Source organism: Girardinichthys multiradiatus, chromosome 2 (assembly GCF_021462225.1).
Source record: "Girardinichthys multiradiatus isolate DD_20200921_A chromosome 2, DD_fGirMul_XY1, whole genome shotgun sequence".
Taxonomy (NCBI): domain Eukaryota; kingdom Metazoa; phylum Chordata; class Actinopteri; order Cyprinodontiformes; family Goodeidae; genus Girardinichthys; species Girardinichthys multiradiatus.
Window position 1 is genome coordinate 17,167,823 of NC_061795.1, and position 21,613 is coordinate 17,189,435.

A 21,613-nucleotide genomic window follows, 5' to 3' on the forward strand; every position below is an offset into this window, starting at 1 on the left:
GGGTTCACCTAAACCGGCACAATGCTTATAGCTCTTAACCACCTAATTTTTACCTTTCCTCTGTAAATAATCGTCGGCTTCTTGTACTGAGAAAGGATCGTAGAAAGTGTTTGTGGTCACATAAAGTGTAACAAGGTAAAAAAACAGAAAACTTTGTAGCAGTTTAAGGGAATTCTATTTTGTTGATTTTTACACCATGTCACCTTTAATATCAAACAGTTATTCTGACTGAAAACACTTTACATGTTCTATCAGTACAAAAAGCCGAGTATTTATATTGGAAACTGAGGCGTAAAAAGCAAAGCCATTCTAGTTGTTTAAGTAAAGGGAATGTTTGAGTTTATTTTACTGTAATCTTATTTTTATTTTATCATTTTATTTTATCAGATCTTTTTATATCTGATTGCAAAAGCTTCACATGTTCTGCTCTCAGTACACGTTTCACACAGGAAGATAATTGGTGGCACACCACCACCAGCTTCCATTTCCTGTGTCAATAATCATCGCCGTCTCTGTAGATAACTGCCCAATAGAAATGTAATGGTGGTTGTAAAATCGTGTTTGCCTAAAAAGTTACGTTATTCAGTCCGGAGTCAGAAATCCACTTTGGTCTTGGCCACTCTCAATCTAGCCGTTAGATTGAGCTTCCAGAACTAACTAATCTGGAGTTAAAATAAATTAGGATGTGAGTTAAGTTATATACCGCAGCTAAGATATAAACTACTTAGAGTCTTCAAACAGAACCATCCTTTAAAAAAGCCTGAACATCCCTGTAAAATTGTTGCACAAATGTTGGGGTAAATAAGGACCACCTTCATTCAGTTCTGACATGAACCAGCAGCCAAGTCATGTCTTAAAACCTTCTAGTGCGCAGATGGAAACTGGAGCCTCAGCCCAGTCTCACCTCCCCGGGCTCCGGTGTGATTCATATGACAGCAGATGAGGGTTACAGTGTTCGCTCTCCCTCTGGCCAGCGGCTCACATAAATACACAACCTCTCTCACACACATAGATAGCGAGGTGGCTGCCAGACGGTGTCGGGTCCAAGTTTGGCATCACACCTGCCTAACTGTCTGAGAGCGCAGCCTTGTATCTTATATCAAGGTCAAGCCCTTGTTCACCCCTCTGCTTTCACTTATCAGTTAACTAACCAGTGATAACCTTTGGGTCAGAGATAAACACTTTAAAATAAACTTTGTTTTAAAATTCCTCCTTCCTTGTGAGCTAATTTGAACAAGCTGAGGAAGTTACGCAATCTCCTTAAGTATCTGACGTAATGAGAGGATTTATTTAACACCACATCACTGCTAAAAGAGCATGAAGTTTGATTCTGCTTTGTATCTAGACCATTCCTGGGTGTGTTTGCATGCATTTAGCACCCACTGTGTAGTGTCCCCTGCCAGCCACCATATTGAATCAACGACGATAGAGCAAAGGGAGCTGAATGCTGAAACCGTGTAAAACAAAGACTCTGTGTGCATCCTGCCTCTGGGGCTGTATCTCTAAAGGCCATCCTCCATCATGACCTCCTCTCCTGCCTCACTGCTTTGTAAAAAATGCTGTGAACTGCTTTGAGACGTCCACCCCAGGATGCGTACAGTACCCCGTACAGTGAGGAACTAATGAAATGCACTCGATCCCCAATATGAAATATATGAGTCACAATTTAATAATGGTGCTGGGGTTTTCTTTTGCCTGGAAATCGAAGTGAATAATCCCCACAGTAGTGCTTTTTTTCAACGCCTCTGTATGATGTCAGAGCTGTAGAAACAGAGAAGTGCTATTGATTGAATGTAAGTGGATAGGACTAAAGCCCGTGTGTGGGCAGGTCCCTCAAATAAACCATGGAGCAGAGAAGACAAGCATGGTTGAAATAAAAACCCAGCCACACTAGTCTTAGAAACATGCAACAACATGCAAGTTAAAAACATGGATTTATATTTGAATTTAAACCTTTATTACATGTCACTTTTAATATAACTTCAGTACCATCACTTTCCAAGGCCAGTTCGCTTCCATGCATGTTGCAACAGCATCGCCTAGTGGATATTTATCTAATGTCACTCATTTAAAGTTCTGCGAGATTTGCATCATTATATATATATATATATATATATATATATATCATAAACCTAAGATCAGATTAACATATAAGAGCCCAGGACGTTTCTTACAAAAACATCTGACACATGCATATAAACAATAGTATCAAACAGTTAATTTCTTTCAGTACATCAATCCAAAAAGTGAAACTCACATAGTATATAACTAAATACACTCAGCAATATATTTCAATCATTTATATTTGTTAATATTGATAACAAAACCTCAAAATTCAGTTCCTCATGAAATTTAATTCTATAATACTGTCAAGTTTGTCCACGTGCTGTACGGTAACTGCATTAAATTCTTGGCTCCTTTTGCATGAATTACTGCAAGAATGTGGCATAATATGGATGCGACCAGCCTCCATAGATTTTCACACAGGGTTTAGGGCAAGCATGTTTGCTGGCCAATCAAGCACAGTGATACCAAACATCATTAAAGCAGGTTTGCAGTGTGGGCGGTGTACCCAGTCCTGATAGAAAATGATATCAGAATCTCCATAAAGCTTGTCAGCAGAAGGAACCATGAAGTGCTCTAAAGGTTCCTGGTAGATGGCTGCATTGTGGAACCTTCACACTGGACTTAAAGCAACTTGGATTCTATGTCTCTCCAGTCTTCCTCCAGACTCTGGGACCTTAATTTCCAAATAAAATGTAACAACTTTGGACCACTAAGCAAACAATAAGTCCTTTTTTTTCCCCTCTGCCCTGTTAAGGCTCATCTGGCTTTGTCTCAGGAATTGCTTAACACATGGAATACTACGGTTGTATCCAGGATGTGTCTGTGTGTGGTGACTCTTGAGGCATTTACTCCAGCCAGAGTCCTCACACTGAATTTCCCATAAACTGTTGAATGAGCTTTGCTTCAATTTTGTTTTGCTTCCACTTAACCTTCTATTAATATGGTTGGATACAGTATTTTATGAACAGCCAGCTTTTTGAGCAAAGACATTTAGTTGTTTACCCTCTTTGTGGAGGATGCAAAAGTAGAGGACGTGTTAAAATATATATATATATATTTTTTTTTTAAGTGTTCTTATGCATTTTTCAAATTGTCTGAAAATTTGAATGTACTATTTTTGTCAGGATGTACCATTTTGGGTTTGTTTACTTTTTCAGTTAGGTGTTTCTATTCCTTTGGGTTTAATAGTTATTAATTATTCCTTCTGTTATGCCGGTGTTTTAGTTTTGTCTATACGTCTGCCCCTTAGTTTTAGTAGTTCCTTTTTCCCTCGTCTGTAGGTCCCTTTGGTTATAGTCTACTCATTTGTTTATTCCTTAGTATTGTTTCTCCCTCAGGTTTATTATTAGTACAGTACTCTTTGTCTATGCCTGATGATTATTTCCCTTCTTTTATTTTATTTAGTTTTAGTATTCAAAATGTACAAAAATAAATGTTTTAATTCAGTTTATTAATATAGCGCCAATTCACAACACATCATCTGAAGGCACTTCACAAAATCAATTCAATTGAATCATGCAGATTCTTAGTCAAATACATAAATTCCAATTGATCCTAGCTATCAATCCAGTCAAATTCAGTTTTATCAATCAAACTGGTTGGTTTTCCTAAGGAAACCCAGCAGATTGTATCGATTCAGTGACCTAGCAGCAATCCCACATACTGAGCATGCAGTGGAGAGGAAAACTCCCTTTTAACAGGAAGAAACCTCCAGCAGAACCAGGCTCAGTGTGAGCGGCCATCTGCCACGACCGACTGCTCTGTTCTCTGTTGAGAGAACAGAGCAGGGAAGGAAAAAGAACACAGAAGCACTGATGCAGGAGTACTTTCTATGTGAAAAAAATGTTAAAGGCAGTAGTAGCTCCTTTAGTGGCATCATCTAGGAAAAACAGCTGAGCAGATGAACTCTGATCCAATTTTCTAGTCAGGAGTATGAAAGAGAGCACATACAGTTAGTCACAGTAGAAGTTCAGCCAGTAGTTATGTCTAGGAGAGACAGGGTTAAACACTGAAATACAGGGCAATGTGTATCTGTAGAAAGAGAGCATTAAATTGTTGCCAGCAGTATCCCAGCTGATGTCCCCCACCAGGAAGGTGTTACAGTTTAAGACAGAGCCTGACCAGATGTAGCTTCTAGGAAGAGGCAAAGGGAGAACAGTCAAAAGTTGAAATAACAGCAAGTAATGTTAAATATCAGAGTTGAAGGAGAATGTAGCAGCGTGAGGGAAAATGGTTATGTCCTCCAGCAGTCTAAGCCTATAGCAGCATAACTACAGAGATAGCTCAGGATACCCTAACCCACTAACTTATCAAAAAGGAAAGTTTTAAGCCTAGCCTTAAAAGCAGACAAGTTGTCGGCCTCACGGACCAAAACTGGGAGCTGGTTCCACTGGAGAGTAGCCTGATAACTAAAGGATCTGCCTCCCATTCTACTTCTAGGAACCACCAGTAAACCTGCAGTCTGAGAACTGCTATGAATCAGAAAAAGGCGGACCCAAGATTCAGCCAGACACAGTACTGAAAGTTTAAAAGGTTTGTTCAGCCACAGGAAAACGTCACACAGGTAACACTCCTCACAGCTTCCAGGAATCACTGAGGCAGAAAGAGGGATTAGTGACTTGTAGTCTCTCCAGATTTTGCAGGGATCAGAAACTAAACCACTAACCTGCTTTTGTCTTGAGTGGAACTTGAAACCCAGAGGGGAAACCTCAGTGGGCGGCAGGCGGTGATCTCCACAGCACAGGTAAGAAGTGACTCCGGGCTCAATAATCTGAGGGCTAGGCTGGCTCAATAATCCAAGGACAGAAACAGGGTCAACGATCGGAACAAGAGGCATCAGGCAAGGGGCAGGCAGAGGCATAAACCAGATGCAGGAAACAAGGTTGACAACCAAAATCCAAATAGTCCGACAGGGAGCAGGCAGAGGCATAAATCCAAAAGGCAAGACAAGGTCAAGAACAATGATCAGACAGGAAGGAACGCTGGATATCTACTCACACAATGGCTTTCAAAAATCTGGCACCGTCTGCTTGTCAGAGTCGGTATATATCAGGGAAGACACAGGTGCTTGGCATTCCACAGATTGCACTACACTGCAGCAGCCACCAGGTGCATCTAATCTGCTGATTGCAGCCAGGGAGACAGGGTAGAGCAGACGTGCCAGAATCATAACAAGAACGAAGTGTTCTGTTAGGAATATATGGAACAATCAGATCTCTATCGCTCAATGGTCAATGAATCTTTGGGTTTCACTTTTTGAATTGAATTACTAAAATAAAAGAACTTTTCAAAAATACTCTAATAATAATGATGATATTCTATTCCATTCAGGTAAATCCTTATAGCACAAATGAGCTAATAGATCACATTTCAGACAAAAAGTAAATAGCACCACCTAGTGTCAGGGTTCTTTAACATAAAGTGTTGAATTGGAAATATTTCATATATTCAGGATTTGAACATAAATAAGCCGGATAAATAATTTGATCAGTGACATATATCTATAGATCGTCTAGTTGGGAAATTTATTTGAATACTTAAATCAAAATATGAGACACTTGGAAAACCTTTCAGTTACTGAAAATTTAAAAAACAGACATTTTCTGTATTTATAAGCTTGACATCAAATAAGATTTTTGTCTCTTTAATGCTCAGATCTGTTCAAATGTGCATTAATCTTATCTTTGTGGTATATGATAACCAAAACTAATGAAAACATTCTACATATTTCACTCAATTCTTTGTACATTTTTTTAGAGTGACAAGTCATTGGATTTCCTTGATTATTTTACAGCTAATGGCTCAATGGGATCTTTTTTCCCTAACATGTTGAATGTTAACTTGCTCAAATGAAGTTTAAGTGTAATCTAAAACATGTTAAACCAGTGAAATTCTACCTTTATTAATAAAAAAACAAGCTTTTAAAAATCAGGTGCTGATCAAGCACTCATTAATTTTGGAAAGAATGTGACATCTCAACACACACAGGGATTAAAAGCTGAATGAGCAATGCAACTGTTGTTTGTCTTTCACAGTGGTTTAATAAAGAAAAGCAGTGAAGGTACTACTTATCAAAAAGTTTCTATTAGGTTTTTTTATGTGCAAAAGACTAAACCAAAGTTGGTGTAATTTCTTTAATGTTTACTTACTGAGGTTTAGCATCAGCAGGGGGCAGCAGATGCCATTTTGCTGAACACAACTGTCACTGTGACCCACATACATGAAATAGTTTTAGGATGAGTTTTTCCAGAGAAATTACATTCCAACGACTGAAGCTTTGACAATGGTTAAACCATTTTTATATGTTTTTATACACTGAATTGTTGGGTCTAGAATGAAGTACTTGTAACATGCATTTTTGTTGTGAACTCATACATTAGAGTAATGTAGCATGAATCTGAAATATCCAGAGTGGTGGAGACATAAGCAAGTGGGGGAGTAGTTGTCCTTATATCATCCGAATGTGGAAAGCTCCCTGAGGCCTCCCTTAATTATGAAAGCAGCTGTTGTCCAGACAGTAAGTCTTGACCAAAGATTATTACTGCGTGCTCACTGGCTGTCCTCAACAGGAGTGGTGCAATGAGCTGTATCTTCACTTGCCAATGTTTCTCCATAAGCTCCTAAAATTGAGAAAATCCAAGTTGTACTGCAGGAACATGGCACAATGCAACTAATTTCTTTGTTAGCGTGCATTAGATTGTGGACAGTGTTTCTTCTATAAAGCTTTTTCTTTGTCATGCCTCTTGTAGGATGAAGCATTATGTTTTTCCTAACAGCTACAGTTGAAAATGATCTTTGCAGATACTGTGTTGGCCACATGTATGTGTAAAAAGCCTTAAACTATATTCCTATTTTATTGCAACAAAATAATCTCTCACAGGAAAATAAAAAAAAGAATAACATTTATTAAGTGGGGAAAACCCTTAGAAATAACCATTTCTTCCTTGAGGTGGTTTGTACATTTATAAAGTCCCATATTAACTTAAATTAGGGACTTTATTTAAGTTAATAAGTCTTACCCTCCTTCTTTACAGAGAGGAGGAGGGTAAGACAGGTGAAGGAAACCTCTGGAAACCTTTTCTGTCCTATATCACAAATGTAAACAAGTGGAATTAAGTAAACTCTACTGGGACTTCAAGTGGAACCAACAATCCAGGCAGGTGTGGCATAAAACAAACAGTAAACATGTGGAAAAGCAGCATTTTTCCAGTTGTTAAGTAAGAAACAGAATCTGTGATGCTGTGAGCCCGTTTCTCTTGCAAAGGCCGTGGATACTTTAAGATAGCATGGCATCATGAACACTTTCAAATACCAGATTTTAAATAAATATCTGGGTGGATTAAAAAAAAAAGAAGCAAAGAATATTTTAATAACTCAGGAGCAGGATTGTAATTAGGATGTATAGAAAAATGGCCTCCCAAAGAGACTGAATCTGTGAGGAATGAACTCTGGAAAAAAATATACAGTCTGTTTTGGATACATTGATACAGGAATGATTTTTCCACGTTTAAACTTCTGTTATAATCATTAACCACACTTACAGGAAACCTGTCGAACCAGCTCGCTGCTCTTTACAAGCATAAAAACTGCATGGAAACAAGTACCGAATCCTGAAGGGTGAGGAAGGGAATCGAGCAGAAACGAGACATTTACTCCCTTACAAAATATGTGATCACTAGCAAAATAAAAAAGGAGAGACGTTCTCTGAGTGAAGAAGGGGACAGAGCAATAATACTCTGGTGTTTTACTGGGACTGCAGAACGATCTTCAGACTGTAAAGTCAGTCAGAGAACTCAGAATAATTCCCTTGTTTTAGTGAGTTAAAAGAAAGGATTACAGAACATAATAAAACCAGATCATTTTATTCCTATGTCAGTTTGATCTTTCAGTGGGACAATATCAATTAATTTCAAGGGACACATCATCAGAAAGTTTAATTTATTAATGTTGCTAAAACTGTACAGAACTAGTTTGTCTCAAGCACTAAAATACAAAAAACAGATGATGCCAATCACACTTTCCTTTGCAGAAGAGAGGGCATGTGGTGATTTGATCTAAAGACAGCTTGAACATTCATTGGCTAGGAAAAATAGTCATGCAGTGTACAAGTGATGATGTCAGACTAATAGGCATTTTGCAGCCCGGCTCAAAATTTAAAACCAGCCCTACTTTTGTTGTGTTCTTGTGATCTTTCAGTCGTCTTGCTCAGTCTCCCTGAAGTCTTTGATTGTTATGCTTCAGACTTTTTCTGCAGTTAAACCGCAGCACAAGACAATATGTATAAGGCCTAGAAAACTATCCTCAGTGCATCTGAAAGACATGCTTTTGAGAAAATAGGGTTAAAAGCAAAAAACTGTTATAGAACCTGAGAGAAGCATCACCTTTTCACCTAGTAGCTCTTTGGAAATCCCGATATGGTGCTGAAATCGAATTTTATTTCTTGAAGACTATATTACCTTATTTTTCATACATTCAGCTTATAAATAAAAACATATTGTGGCCAAAAAATGGTACATCCCTTGATCTTTGCATATTTCTCCATACTATGCATATTGCATAGTACTGTTTATCATTTTTTAGACCAAATTTTGTTCCCAAAAAGCCAGAAATTCAAATGACTATTATTTTACTTTGTTTTTCAAAGGTTATTCAATGTATGGCAGCCTTACTTCAGGAAAGTCCCTTGATGAGCTGAAATAACATGCTCTATCTTCAAAATGACAGTTTTGAACATTTCCCAACAAGAAAATACAAAAATCATATGTAACCAGGAATGATGGTTTGTGGAGTGATAAAAGCCTTAGATTTCCAGACTTTCTTTCTTTGGGATATGTTGTTTACCTAGAAAAATACAAATTAATAGATATATATGGATCAGGCAGAACATTATGACCAGCCTAGAAGTGACACCCTGATTGTTTCTGAACTGTGTTTTCAGACACCTTTCTGTCAAAACCAGCAGTAACTTCTTCACCATTCTCATCTGTTGGATCCGACCTTACAATTCAGCCTTCTGCTCCATAAGTACCTCAGTGAGTCCATACCTCCCATGACCCTATTTCTGGTTCATCACTGTTCTTTCCTTGCACCACGTCTGGATGACACTGACCCCTGCAGGCCAGGGACACAACACAAGCACTGCAGGTGATTGGTGTGTATAAGCTAATGAATTCAGTGTTACAAGATAAGGGCTGAGCTAGCAGGACGTCAACCAGTTAAGGGGAAAAATAACACGTACTGCTCCTGAAATGGAAAACCACAGAAAAGCCAATAAAATTCTTCTCTACACAAAAATCAAGACCCGAGCGAGACAGGCAACAGGAGAAAAGATAACCTGGTGATAAACAAACAGAAGGAGGAACATGATGAAGGCGTAGAACAAATGCACAGGTAAGTGGAAGCAAACTGGTAAAAACCTGGTGTGTTCTGCAAAATAAAACAGGAAGGAAGACCATACTGACCTGAAACATACACACAGAAATCAAGAAACAAAACCCAAGTCACAATAAAACAAAAAACAGAGGCAAAGACAAATAAATTGACATAAAAACACAACTGAGCAAACACATTAGCAAAAGCAAGATCAGCATGTAAACGATGTGACAGAATGTCCTGATAAAAGTGGGATGAAAGGATTGTAAGCTTGCATATAGTATGTCAACAGATTCATGAACAAAGTCTACGCTGCAAGTAAACTGACGAACTGCATCGGCTGATGTGGAAAGATTTGATACAGAAAAAGACTCAAGTGGATCTTCAAGAAAATCGATACATCAAGATCTAAACGTTCATAAGAAATCAGTCAGAAAAACTTTATTTTCATGTTAAAAGCATTAGTGACATGGCTTTCTAAAAGGTTTACACACCTCTATCATTTTTTTAAAGACAAACAAAGTGGGGCATAATTGTGGAGGAAAATAATAGATCTTTTAAAAAAAATTATTTAATATATTTTTTCTAAGATTTTATAATAATTTGAAAAGTGTGGCATGCATTTATATTCAGCCCCCCTGAATCAATATTTTGTGAAGCAATTTTTTGCTGCAGTTACAGCTGTGATTTGGGCTGTGTTTTTACCAATTTTGCACATCTAGAGACTGAAAGTTTTGCCCAATCTTATTTACTCAAGATTATTTAGATGGGATCCAAAGCATTTGTGGACAACCATTTTCAAATCTTGCCATAGGTTCTTAATTAGATTTAGGTCTAGTCTTTGACTGGGCCTTTCTAATACATAAATATGCTTTGAACTAATTTATTCCATTGTAGCTTTGCTTTAGGTTTAGAGTCGATTTCCTGCTAGAAGGCTGGTCTTAGTCCCAGTCTCAAGTCTTTAGCAGCCTCTACCAGATTTTCTTCCTGGATTGCCCTAAAGTAGGCTCCATCCATCTTTCCATGAACTCTGACTAGCTTTCCTGTCCATGCTTAAGAAAACTTTGGTAGGTTTATAGTGGTGCCATACTTGTCCCATTTTGAGATAATGGAATGAACACTGCCCCATTAAATTAGACACAAGTAACAGGACACTATTTGGTAATTGGGTGACTTCTGAAAGCAGTTGGTTGCATCGGATTGTATTTAGGGGTTCGAGAATTAAGGGGTGTCAACACAAATTTACACCGCACATTTCAGATTTTTATTTGTAAAACTATTTAAAAAGCATGAATTGGTTCTCTTCTACTTAACAATTATGTACTACATCATGTTGGTTTATCACATAAAATTCCAGTTAAATATATCTAAATATATATGTTTTTGGTTGTGAAGTGACAAAATGTGGAATTGTTTAAGGCAAAAAAAAAAAAAAAAAACATTTTGTAGGAGAAAGTCGTAGATGAGTTTTGCTGTGGGCCATCGCCATGCCAGGCCTTTAAGAGCAGAGTTTGCATGAAGGCAGAGAGGGTTCTCTGTATTCACTTTGAGCAGCCAGTCAGAGGGCTTCATGCCAAGCTTTAGACTAACAGCCACATTACAAAGACTTCTTTCAAGGAGCCCAGAAAGGGAATTGAGTGAGGAAACATGAACAGATAGATGCAACAGACAAGCAGGATTGCACACTCAGCATCTGGTATGAGTTGAGAAATCACGGCTGCTTCATTAGGAGGCAGTTCGTTGCAACAGTTTGACTGGAAGTGCTCATAACTTGGCTTGCTGTCAGAATGGGGTGTAATGAGTTCTCCCAGTTATGGCTTTGTCCAGATTGTTAGAGGGCTGTTGTCAGATGTTGCTTCTAAAGGAGGGAATGTGATCCACTAAAAGCTCAGTTTTAGATTCTTTAAAGTGTCCTTTTGCTGCCTCTGTAGTTGCTACCAATCCAACCTTGGTCAGAGATGGGTAACAAGTTCATTTTAAACTTGCAGTAAAACTAATAAGATTAAATGTATCAGTTATTTTTTTTACTGAGAGAGTAGCAGGAGAAATGTATCTTTTATAACAAAACGAACAATAGATTTATATCAGCACTTCAATATTACAGGTGCATCTCGGTAAATTATTTCATTAAAAGGTTAATTCAATCTGAAAAGACTCACAAGGAAAAAGGGTTGGCAATTAGAAAAGTTTTAATGATGTAAAATTACATGGTTATTTCTTTGCCGCTCGGACCTGGGAGGTAGACATGAATGCTGTGAATGAAATGAGCTAAGATGAACATTTGTAAGGTTTAGATTTAGAGATGTCTTCCCCCTGATCCGACACTGGTGGTGGATTGGTGGCCAGGGAGCGAGGAAGCCAGGAGAAGATGGGAAGGAAGATGGTGGAGGTGGGGTGGAGGAGGGATGAGCTCAGCTGACAAGCGAGGATGAACATGGCATCGGAAGGTGATTGGATGGAGAATCAGGCGGACGGGATGCTGATTGGAAGGCCGAGAGACGCACTGAAGATGGAGGCGGTGAAGGTGAGTCTTTCATTCTGAATTTTTGTCTAAACTCCATTTCTTCTTGGCAATATTTCGTATATCCTCTGAGGGATTTAAGTCAGGCCACTTCGCTGGTCAATCAAGCACAAATATTGACAAGTTTGGTTGTTGCAAAGTAATTTTACCCCTTGTTTTCACATTTTAAGTTCCAACTGAAAACTTGAGTGTATTTTATCAGAATATTTTGCGATAAACCAACAGTCTAGTTGTGGAAAATTGTGATATTAAAACACCATGAAACAGTCAGTCATTTTCTACCGCTTATTCCATAGTGGGTCACGGGGGAGCTGGTGCCTATCTCCAGCAGTCTATGGGCGAGAGGCAGGTTACACCCTGGACAGGTTGCCAGTCCATTGCAGGGCAACACACATACAACCACTCATTCATTCATACACCTAAGGGCAATTTAGAGTGACCAATTAACCTAACAGGCATGTCTTTGGACTGTGGGAGGAAGCCAGAGTACCTGGTGAGAACCCACGCATGCACGGGCAGAACATGCAAACTCCATGCAGAAAGATCCCCGGCCGGGAATTGAACCCAGGACCTTCTTGCTGCAAGGCAACAGTGCTACCAACTGCGCCACCGTGCAGCCCCCACCATGAAACAATTCTTTTAAATTATTTTATAAATAAAAGTCTGAAACGTGTGGTGTGCATTTAATTTCACTGCCTATTACTATGATACCAATATATAATGCATTGGTGCAACCAACTCCCTTCAAAAATTAACTAATTATAGAACAATGTTCCAAGCTTTAAACATTTTGCAGATACTGTTAAAATATGGTGTTGGCAGAGCTGCAAACCTACCAAGACATGGTTGTATACCTAAAAAGACAGGCTGGGCAAGGAAAGCAATAATCAAGGAAACAACCGACAAGCACATGGTAACTCTGGAGGAGCTGCAAATATCCACAGCTCGGGGAGGAGAAATGTACACACCCAACAACAACAGAAAAATTTGCTCTTTCAGTTGATGAGGCAAGAACAGGAAGAAAGTTTTTTCTGGGAAAGACGTTTCATCATTATATTAAAATGGTTTAGATCATTGCCTATTTATTTGTTAGAATGGCCCAGTCAAAGTACGGACCTAAATGTTATTGAGAATCTATGGCAAGACTTGAAAATTGATGTTCATGAGCTTTCCTTCCAGTCTGACTAAGCTGAAGCTAAAAACAAGGGGCAAAAATGTCATAATCTAGATGTTTAAAGCAAGGAGACATACGTCAAAAGACTTTCAGTGGTAACTGAGTCCTCAGCCTCAATAAAGCGCTTTACAAGTGCAGGCCATTTACCATTTTTACCATTTTGCTCTGGCTAGAGCCTGTCATCCTCCGCTGTTGCCTGGCTGTGTTGCAACATGATGTCGTCTTGCTCTGCTCTTGGTCATCTCAGAATAAAAATCGTCACATTAGCATTGTAACTATAATGTGTATATGTATTTATAGGCCTATATGTTTCATTAACATTTCAACCCAGAAGCTGGGCAAGTCTGTCAGGAAATCTGGCCACTTTTTCTCCCCATTCTGCCCCTGCATACATACCCTATATAGGCATGTAAACATGTTAGACACATAAATACATTTTTGGCACCAGTGGAACTCCATATTTTGCAGCAAAAAGGGGTGTATCAACTTATTGGCAAAGGGAGATGAATTTGATTGCAACAACTGAAAACCATACATTGTTTTTCTTTAAGGTGAATGTATACGTTTTCATGGCACTGTACATACTGTACCTCATTGTTCCTAGGCCATACATCCATCCCCATATTGCATCTATCTATCTATCTATCTATCTATCTATCTATCTATCTATCTATCTATCTATCTATCTATCTATCTATCTATCTATCTATCTATCTATCTATCTATCTATCTATCTATCTATCTATCTATCTATCTATCTAAGCCGATCTATTAACAGAGTAAAGGCACATTGTTCCTCGGTTATGCTCTAATGTGTCTATACATCATCACTTTGACTTCTGAAACTTGTAAGGTTGCTGTTGTGCAAATCCTTGCTCATGAACCCCAGTTCAGTGTCTCCCGTGTCCTTGCAGGACGTATTAACGACTTTAGTTGTTCCTCTTTGTGGTTAGGGGGCGTCCTTCACAAAGGAAGAAGCTGCTCTCCTTCTATTCGCTGAAACTGTAGGTGTGTCGGGGGTGGGTGTCTGGACGTGCGCGTTCTCTCCCTGCTGGCCGTCACGCATGACGTCACTTCCTGTGGGGTGGGCGCACCATGTCTCGGCTGCGCGTGGATGTGTTAGGGGGTCTTTGACAGGCGCAGCAGCAGCGGCGGCACAGCGGGGAGAAAACGTGGACGTGATCGGCGTCAGGGACAGTGACCGCCGCCCCCCTCCTCCGCCTCTTCTTCCTCTTCTTCTTCTTTCTCCTTTCAGTGACCCCGCGTCAAGCAGCGAGATTTTACCAGGGAGATGGCTGCTTTCGATCGGGGTATCCGCTCTAAGGTACAGATCTTCATTTTATTCAAGGAATGCACCCTGCTCCTGCAGGAGCTGAGATGTTTTCATCACAGAGAAGGTTGGCTTACATACCTTCCAAATACAAATGTACACCAGCTTAATAATGCATTGATTCGTGCACTTGCAAAGTTATTTGTGGCTGACTTCTGCCGCACATTGCCAAAATCTTGCAGGAATTTGTAAGCATCGTTGTAGTGCAGCTACAGGGTGGCTTAACAGGCTCTAGTTAGTACGCCTGCGCAGCTCATCAACGAGCAGGTCGCTCTGTGATGTAAAAGCTATTCATTACAGAGCCAAACATTCACCACAGAGGTTGTTATTGGCCTGTTCTTACTCTAATAGTGGCTGTGAACAGTCTGTGGATTTGTCATCGCTACTGACTGCAGTAAAATGTTGTTTGTTTGTTATAAAGGAGGAAGATGAACTAAATACAGTTAAATTATCAACAGTTTATTGTAGAGATGAGCGAAAAAATAAGAACCAAACGTTGTTTCCCTCCATCAGTTTTGATTAATAATCAGCAGTTCCAAAAAATGTTTCACCTTGTTCAAAGAATTCCCATAATTTCAAATATTTAATCACATTTTCTGTTGAATTCAAAACTATCTCTGGCAGAAGCTTTTTCTTTTATATGTTTTAGTTCTTAAGAAAAATAGAATTGGCAGGTTGGGCTGTGAAAAAAAAAAAAAAAGTCAAGAAGCTGATCGGTATGAGCAGAAAAAGCCTGATCAATGCATTACTGGAATTTCGTTGATTTTCAGTTAAGAGCATAACGATTGTATGTTGATTCCCAAATGTACACCTTACCAGAACAGTGTAGATTTTGAGATTTGTGCACAAGTATTCAGATTTTTATCATTTATTGATTTACTTTTTTTCACTTTGGAGCTTTTTCTACTTTGAGAAACAGTGACAAGCAGTGACTGTATGCAAAAACTGTAGTGTATAGCACTGGACACTGTGTTGTGTGGTTACTCCTTAATAACTTGTAAGATTGGCCTGTCTCTCTCTTTAGTAAGTTCACTTCATGTCTGTCACATTCAGGTGCAACACAGTGATGTATTACAAGTGTTTATTTGGTCATTGAGATCATGAAAACAGAAATTTAATTTCTCAGAGAAATTCAATACTTCCTACGAGTAATAACCAAATTATTTTTAATATAGAAATATTATGTTATTTCCTTGGTAACTACCGGGTGGACTTGGCAGTTGTCCACCTGACAGTAACTGACACCCTTCAAACGGGTCAGTGCTGTGTCCTAAAGTTGGGTGGAAGAAAAACGTTCTTGTGATGGTGGCAAACAAACAATTATATATATATATATGTTTGCCCATACCTGTCTGGCACCTAAGCAAAAATAAATAAAAAGAAAAATAAGTATTTGCGAAAGAAGCTGCTTGTTGGCAGAGTGATATTTTGAAGCACATTAATGAAAAGTTGAGTGGAGGGAAAAAGTACTTGTACTTCTTCATCAGCAACCAGCTATGTTTTGAATTTAAAATTTTTGTTTTAAATGCAAGTAATTAGAAAGACCTTTTGTAAATTATTACAATTTTAAATGGTGACAAAGTTCTTTGCTGTCATTTTCAGATTTAATCAATCTTTCAATAATAAATAATTTACAACCACTTTTCATAGAATTGAATATTCCACAAAAGGCTTTGCAGAGGTAGGTTAATAGCAAAGTAGCAAACATGCAAACAACAATCACACCAGAAAATGCTAAGATAAATAAATATATTAAGAATTATAAGAGAGCTAGAATAAAATTGAATAGAAAATGCAGAACTGATGGAGCACCAAAGGCTAATATGAATTATGCAAAAATGATAAAACTCTAAAACAGAAAAAGGTTCAGTCATAGTACAAACAAATAGATAAAACATGAAATTATGTTAATCTATGATTAAATCTAGAATAGCTTTCAAAAAATAGAATAAAAATACATAATATTAAAATCACTACAATCTAAGTACAAATGTAGTGGCAAAAACAGGTGAAAGTTATGTAACATTTACAAAATAGATAAAGTAAATAACAAAAACATACATCAAAATAAGACAGAAGTGCAGAAGGTGAAGTAAAAGCCAGGCCAAGAAGGAGAGCATTTAATTGTAAACATGCAGATGAAATGCTCTTTACGTTATGTCCCATGGTGTTTGCTCAGCTATAAAGTCAGGCTCCTCATTGGCGTTCTGTCTACCTTTGGTTCAAAGATCACCACTCAAATGTTCCCTTATCTAACACCGTGAGTATCTTTAAAAATCCAATTGTACTTGTGTAATTCATCAAAGGTACAGTGCCTTTTATTGTTTGGGTTTTTGTCCTCTACTGCTAGAAGAACAAACACCTTCATAGGTGTGGAAATGTTATATAATCTCTGAACCCAACGCTGATCAAGTACTTAAGAAGTTGACACTTTAAAAAGTAAAAATTCAGTTTATTTTTAACTAATAGGTAATAACCAATTTGGTGGCGTTACTGCAGAAGGCTGTGTTTTTTTCCGGATCTAAAACTTCCTTCTGTAGTTTTTTTGAAAACATTCAGTTTCCTAGAAGTTAAACCAACGTTTTATACTTTTACAATTTTGAGGTGGTTTTTTTTCTCGCCTGTTGTTTTGTGTCAAACATACACCAGACTTGAAAGGGTGTCCTAACAGTCTCAGCTCTGAGCTCCCAGCTATAAATAATAACATGCATAAGCTCTAACCATGCTTATAAACAAGAATTTTGGATTTGTCAGTATTTAGACATGAAATCATGGCGAAAAAATGTAGCCTCTTCTTGACTTTTATTAAAGAGATAGTGTGAGGCATTAAGCTTTAACACCATCATGTAGGCAAGATTTCACCATTTGGCGAGAAGTCATTATTTTTCCCTGTTTTGTCCTGCTGCTTTAGAAAGTCTGAATCCCAATGCCATAATCGCCATTTTTTCAACTTAAATGGTCTGGCCTTGTGTTATTTATGTGAATTCATGAGCATTTTGATGAGCCCAGCTGTTTTCTCCTGGATGTTCGGTGATCCTAGCTTAATGTAGAGGTGATCAAGCTTTTGTTGTTGCTGCCCAACAAATTGTGGAATTGCCTACAGTGGCTCTCAAATCTCTACACACCTCTGTAAAGTAAAGAAAGAAGAACGGTGCAACAAAATGATCGCAAAAGGGTGCACACCCATAACCCAATACTGAAGAACCTTCTGATTTATTGTTAGCATTCTGTCTTCTTCATTTCACACCTCCAATAAGTTACAGTATGTTAAATCTGTTTACTCTGAAATAAAGTTCAGCTCTCCTTGTTGGCTTTTCCTTGCTGTCGCTCATTTGTTTCCTTTAGTTAAAGTCATAGTTTGTAGAAACGACCCAAAGAATCAAACGGATCCCATTATACAAAAGGTATCAGTCAGGAGAAGGGTGCACAGAAAGCTCCACAGCATCAGGGCTAAAGTGGAACTCAGTTTTATTGCCAGGAATTTAACGACTGACTGTTTAACACGTCCTCCTACTGGCTCCATGTCCGACTGTACATTAAAAATGTACTCATGCTGCCAAATCACGCAGTGATCTTTTAGCTCTTTTTAATTTATGGTATATTCTATCACCCTATTCACTCAGGATGCAATCTTTCCTGCTTCACTTTGAGTTGAAGGCTCTTGGTTCTGAGTTCGGTCTCACTGACAGTAAACTGACAACCTGGTTACTGGAGTGGCTAAAATACCATCTCATCTAGACGGCCGCTCATGCATACCGCCTCAAATGTTTTCTATTTTGTTGGTCTAGAAGATGTTTATACTCTGTTCCCAGGAACAAAAAGAAGAGCTTTCTTTAAGAGCCCTTGCTCTACTTAGCCAGGTTTAATGGATGGGTGTGCCCATGTCTGTTTCTAAGTAAAAAGTATTTGAATGTTTAAAAAATTAAAGTGAACCCACAAAAAAAACAACATGGCTGTTATAAGAAGAAACACTCTGTGTTGCAAGCGGGCTACACGGTGGCGTACGTGGTAGCACTTTTACCTTGCACAAGAAGGTCCTGAGTTCAACTCCTGGCCAGGGGTCTTTCTGCATGGAGTTTGCATGTTCTCTCTGTGCATGTGTGGGTTCTCACCGGGTACTCCAGCTTCCTCCCACAGTCCAAAAACATGACAGTTAAGTTAATTGGCCTTAGATGTTACTTTAATTGGCCTTATATGTGAATGAGTGTGTGCATGGTTATTTGTCCTGTGTGTCTCTGTGTTGCCCTGCGATGGATTGGTGACCTGTCCAGGGTGTACCCTGCCTCTTGCCCGTAGACTGCTGAAGATAGGCACCAGCTTCCCCGTGACCCACTATGGAATAAGCAGTATAGAAGATGAATGAATTAACTTTGTGCTGCAGCTAACAATTTCCATTTAAGAAGGTTTAAATATGTCATTTAAAATCTCATCCTAAAAAAATTCTAAAACTGTCAGATCCCTTTGCTGGAGGGCCAAATGTGTACCATTTTTGAACTAAGGTCAGGGGCCACACTAAATTACCCTCATAGGCCGCATATGGCCCCAGGGCTTCACTTACTTCATCCTTCAGCTTGAACTGTGAAAGCAATGATACCATCTTATACTGTGTACATAGCAGCTGAATGGTACCTTCTAATACCAAGCAGACAAACCAAGCTGCTGATAACTCACGCACACCGCAATGAACCTATAGAGAAGTCACATGAGCTGCGCTTGACATTGCCACGGCAACCAGTTACACTGCTGTAATCAAATGTGACAACAAGTAGTATTTATTGATCTACACAAAGCTTATTAACTTTTTTACTCACTGTTTCTGTTCTTTGCTCTCACATTAAATATCTAATGCTTTCCCTTTTTTAATTCCTTTTAGGCACTTAAGGCTTCTCTGGTAGCGATATATAGGCTCAGTAACTGGCAGTCAGCCACATATGATACGCTGGTTGTGGTCACATGGCGCACATAAAGGCTGGCTGCACAGTGAGTGTTGGCGGCCCAGCCTGCCTTCTCTGGTTAAACCCAGGCACCAACTTGACTTCACATCGGCACCTTGTGGTCCAATGACCCAATAAGCCTGCTGGGAATTCTTCTGGTTTTCACAATTAGCCCCTATGGCCCTGCAGAGCATTATTTATATACCATGGCACAATAATTGGAGAAAATGTTGGACAGCAATGACATTACATAAACTGGGCGTTTTTCCAAAGTAATTAAAAACAAATTGCAAAAACTGTACAGGGAGGCTGCCATGAGGCTGACAGCACCGCTGAAGGAGCTGCAGGAATTTCCAACAAGGGGCGGGTTGGGTTCTACATGTCACAACACTCTCCTGTATTCTCCAATTGTTTAGGCTAAGAAGTAGGGTTGCAATAGAGAATCCATTTCCTCCACAGAAAACATCCAGGTCTGGATAAGGCCTCCTGAAACTTGAAGGGAGGGAGAATGTGTTGTGATCAGATGAAACCATACATAAACTATGGAGCCACAGCTCAAAATATGTATTTTCCACATAAACTGTTCATCATCAAAAGAAGACCACACCCTCAGTGAAAGATGGTGGAGGTAGCATCATGATCTGGGGTTACCTTCCTGGTTTCTGTCAAGATGGACACATTTATTTATAGTTTTAATAGTATGCTTCTACTGAAAAATTATGATTGATTTAAAAGAAAATTCTGTGGGACTTTAAGCCAGTGTAATAGATGTCTGATAACGAAAGTATAGAAAAGAAAATGTTTGCATGGAGTCTCCAGTGCTTCAGCTGGCAACAGCCGATTGTTTTTTCATTAACAGTTTCTGTGCTGCCGAGCTGCTCCTCTCTTTGACAGCTTTCTCTTTAGGAACCAGAGGCAGGTATTCAGCTCCTCCACTGTTCAGGGCCCGGAGAGGCATAGATGAGAACAGCGTTTCAAGCAGGCTGCCGCAGCTGGGCTCCTCAAACAGGACTTTCAGATTCCCTACCCAACCGAACAGACTCAAGGGTTTATCATCCATCTCAGTCATGGGGGCCTTTCGCAGAAATGTAATCAAGTTGAGCAACAGTAGCAAAAAAACCTAATTCTCTGGTCGTTGCATCAGAGATGGCTGGAGTCTGGTGCAGCTGCCTGAGGTTCTGGTGCTGAAAGTTTTTGTTTGCATGCAAATTAGTTAGTAGAAGCTGCGCGCACATGATTGGAATAGATCGGATACGTTTGGCCACACTTGTAGAAAACACATTCTCTAAAAGCATAGAATGGACTTTACTTCTCATTCTACAGGGGCTCTTAAAAGTGTATGCATCTGTTAAACTTCCAGGTGATGTAAGAAAATAAGACCATGATGAATTAAGTTCAAAACATTTTGCACTTTTAATGTGACATTAATCCTGTGCAATTTTAACTGAAAAACAGACAAATCTTTTAAAAGGGGGAAAACATAAAAAGCTTTAATTACTTATCTCCGTTAGTGTGCACAACCTTTAACTTATATTTTGTTAAAGCACAATTTTATTTTTTATTTATTGCTTTTAGTTCTGTTTGCTAAGAATCTGTCAGCATCCCACATCTTCACTGGACAATATTTGCTCACTCTACCTCTCAAAGGTTCTCCAAATCCTTTAGGTTTAGTTCCAATCCAACACTTCCAGAATTCCTTCCCTGGATTAAAGCCATTGTTGACTCATATTTTTTGTGAACTTGGACTGATTGTAATGTTGAAAGTAAAACCCCTCTTCATCCTCAGCTTTCAAGGAGAGACCTGGAGGTTTTAAAGTCAAAACTTGACTGGTATTCGGTTAAAATTTTAAGTCAATTTGACCAAAAAAAAAAAAGTTAAAGTTTGGTTTGGTGTGGTCAGACCATACCAGCTATGCCAGAGATGTAAGCAAGGCCTTGATGTTTTGTTTGAAGTTTCTCGAGGTTATTAATTGATTTTGTTTTTCACTGTAATGTGGTTTATAAGTAATGTTGTGGATATAGTTATCCTTCTCCTGACTGATACTTTTTTACAATTTGATGTTTTGATACTTTTAAATCTCTCTGCAAACTTTAGCTGAAATGAGCAAATGTCAGAAAGATGCTAACATCCTTCCACGTTCAGGTTTATCAGTCTTGATGTTATGGTGTGAACTCAAGAAGATGGAATCCTGAAACTGAATCAAAATGTGAATCAG

The 21,613-nt window shown here is 38.8% G+C and overlaps 1 protein-coding gene across 1 annotated transcript in view; it reads left to right on the top strand.

Moving 5' to 3' along the window:
* Positions 1-14,220: 14,220 nt before the first annotated feature.
* The window catches only part of pparab (peroxisome proliferator-activated receptor alpha b), a 42,820-nt gene continuing 35,427 nt past the window's right edge, over positions 14,221-21,613 (top strand). The window contains exon 1 of the mRNA XM_047387995.1: positions 14,221-14,457. The gene's annotated coding sequence lies outside the window, so the exon portion shown is untranslated. The remainder of the gene's footprint in view (positions 14,458-21,613) is intronic.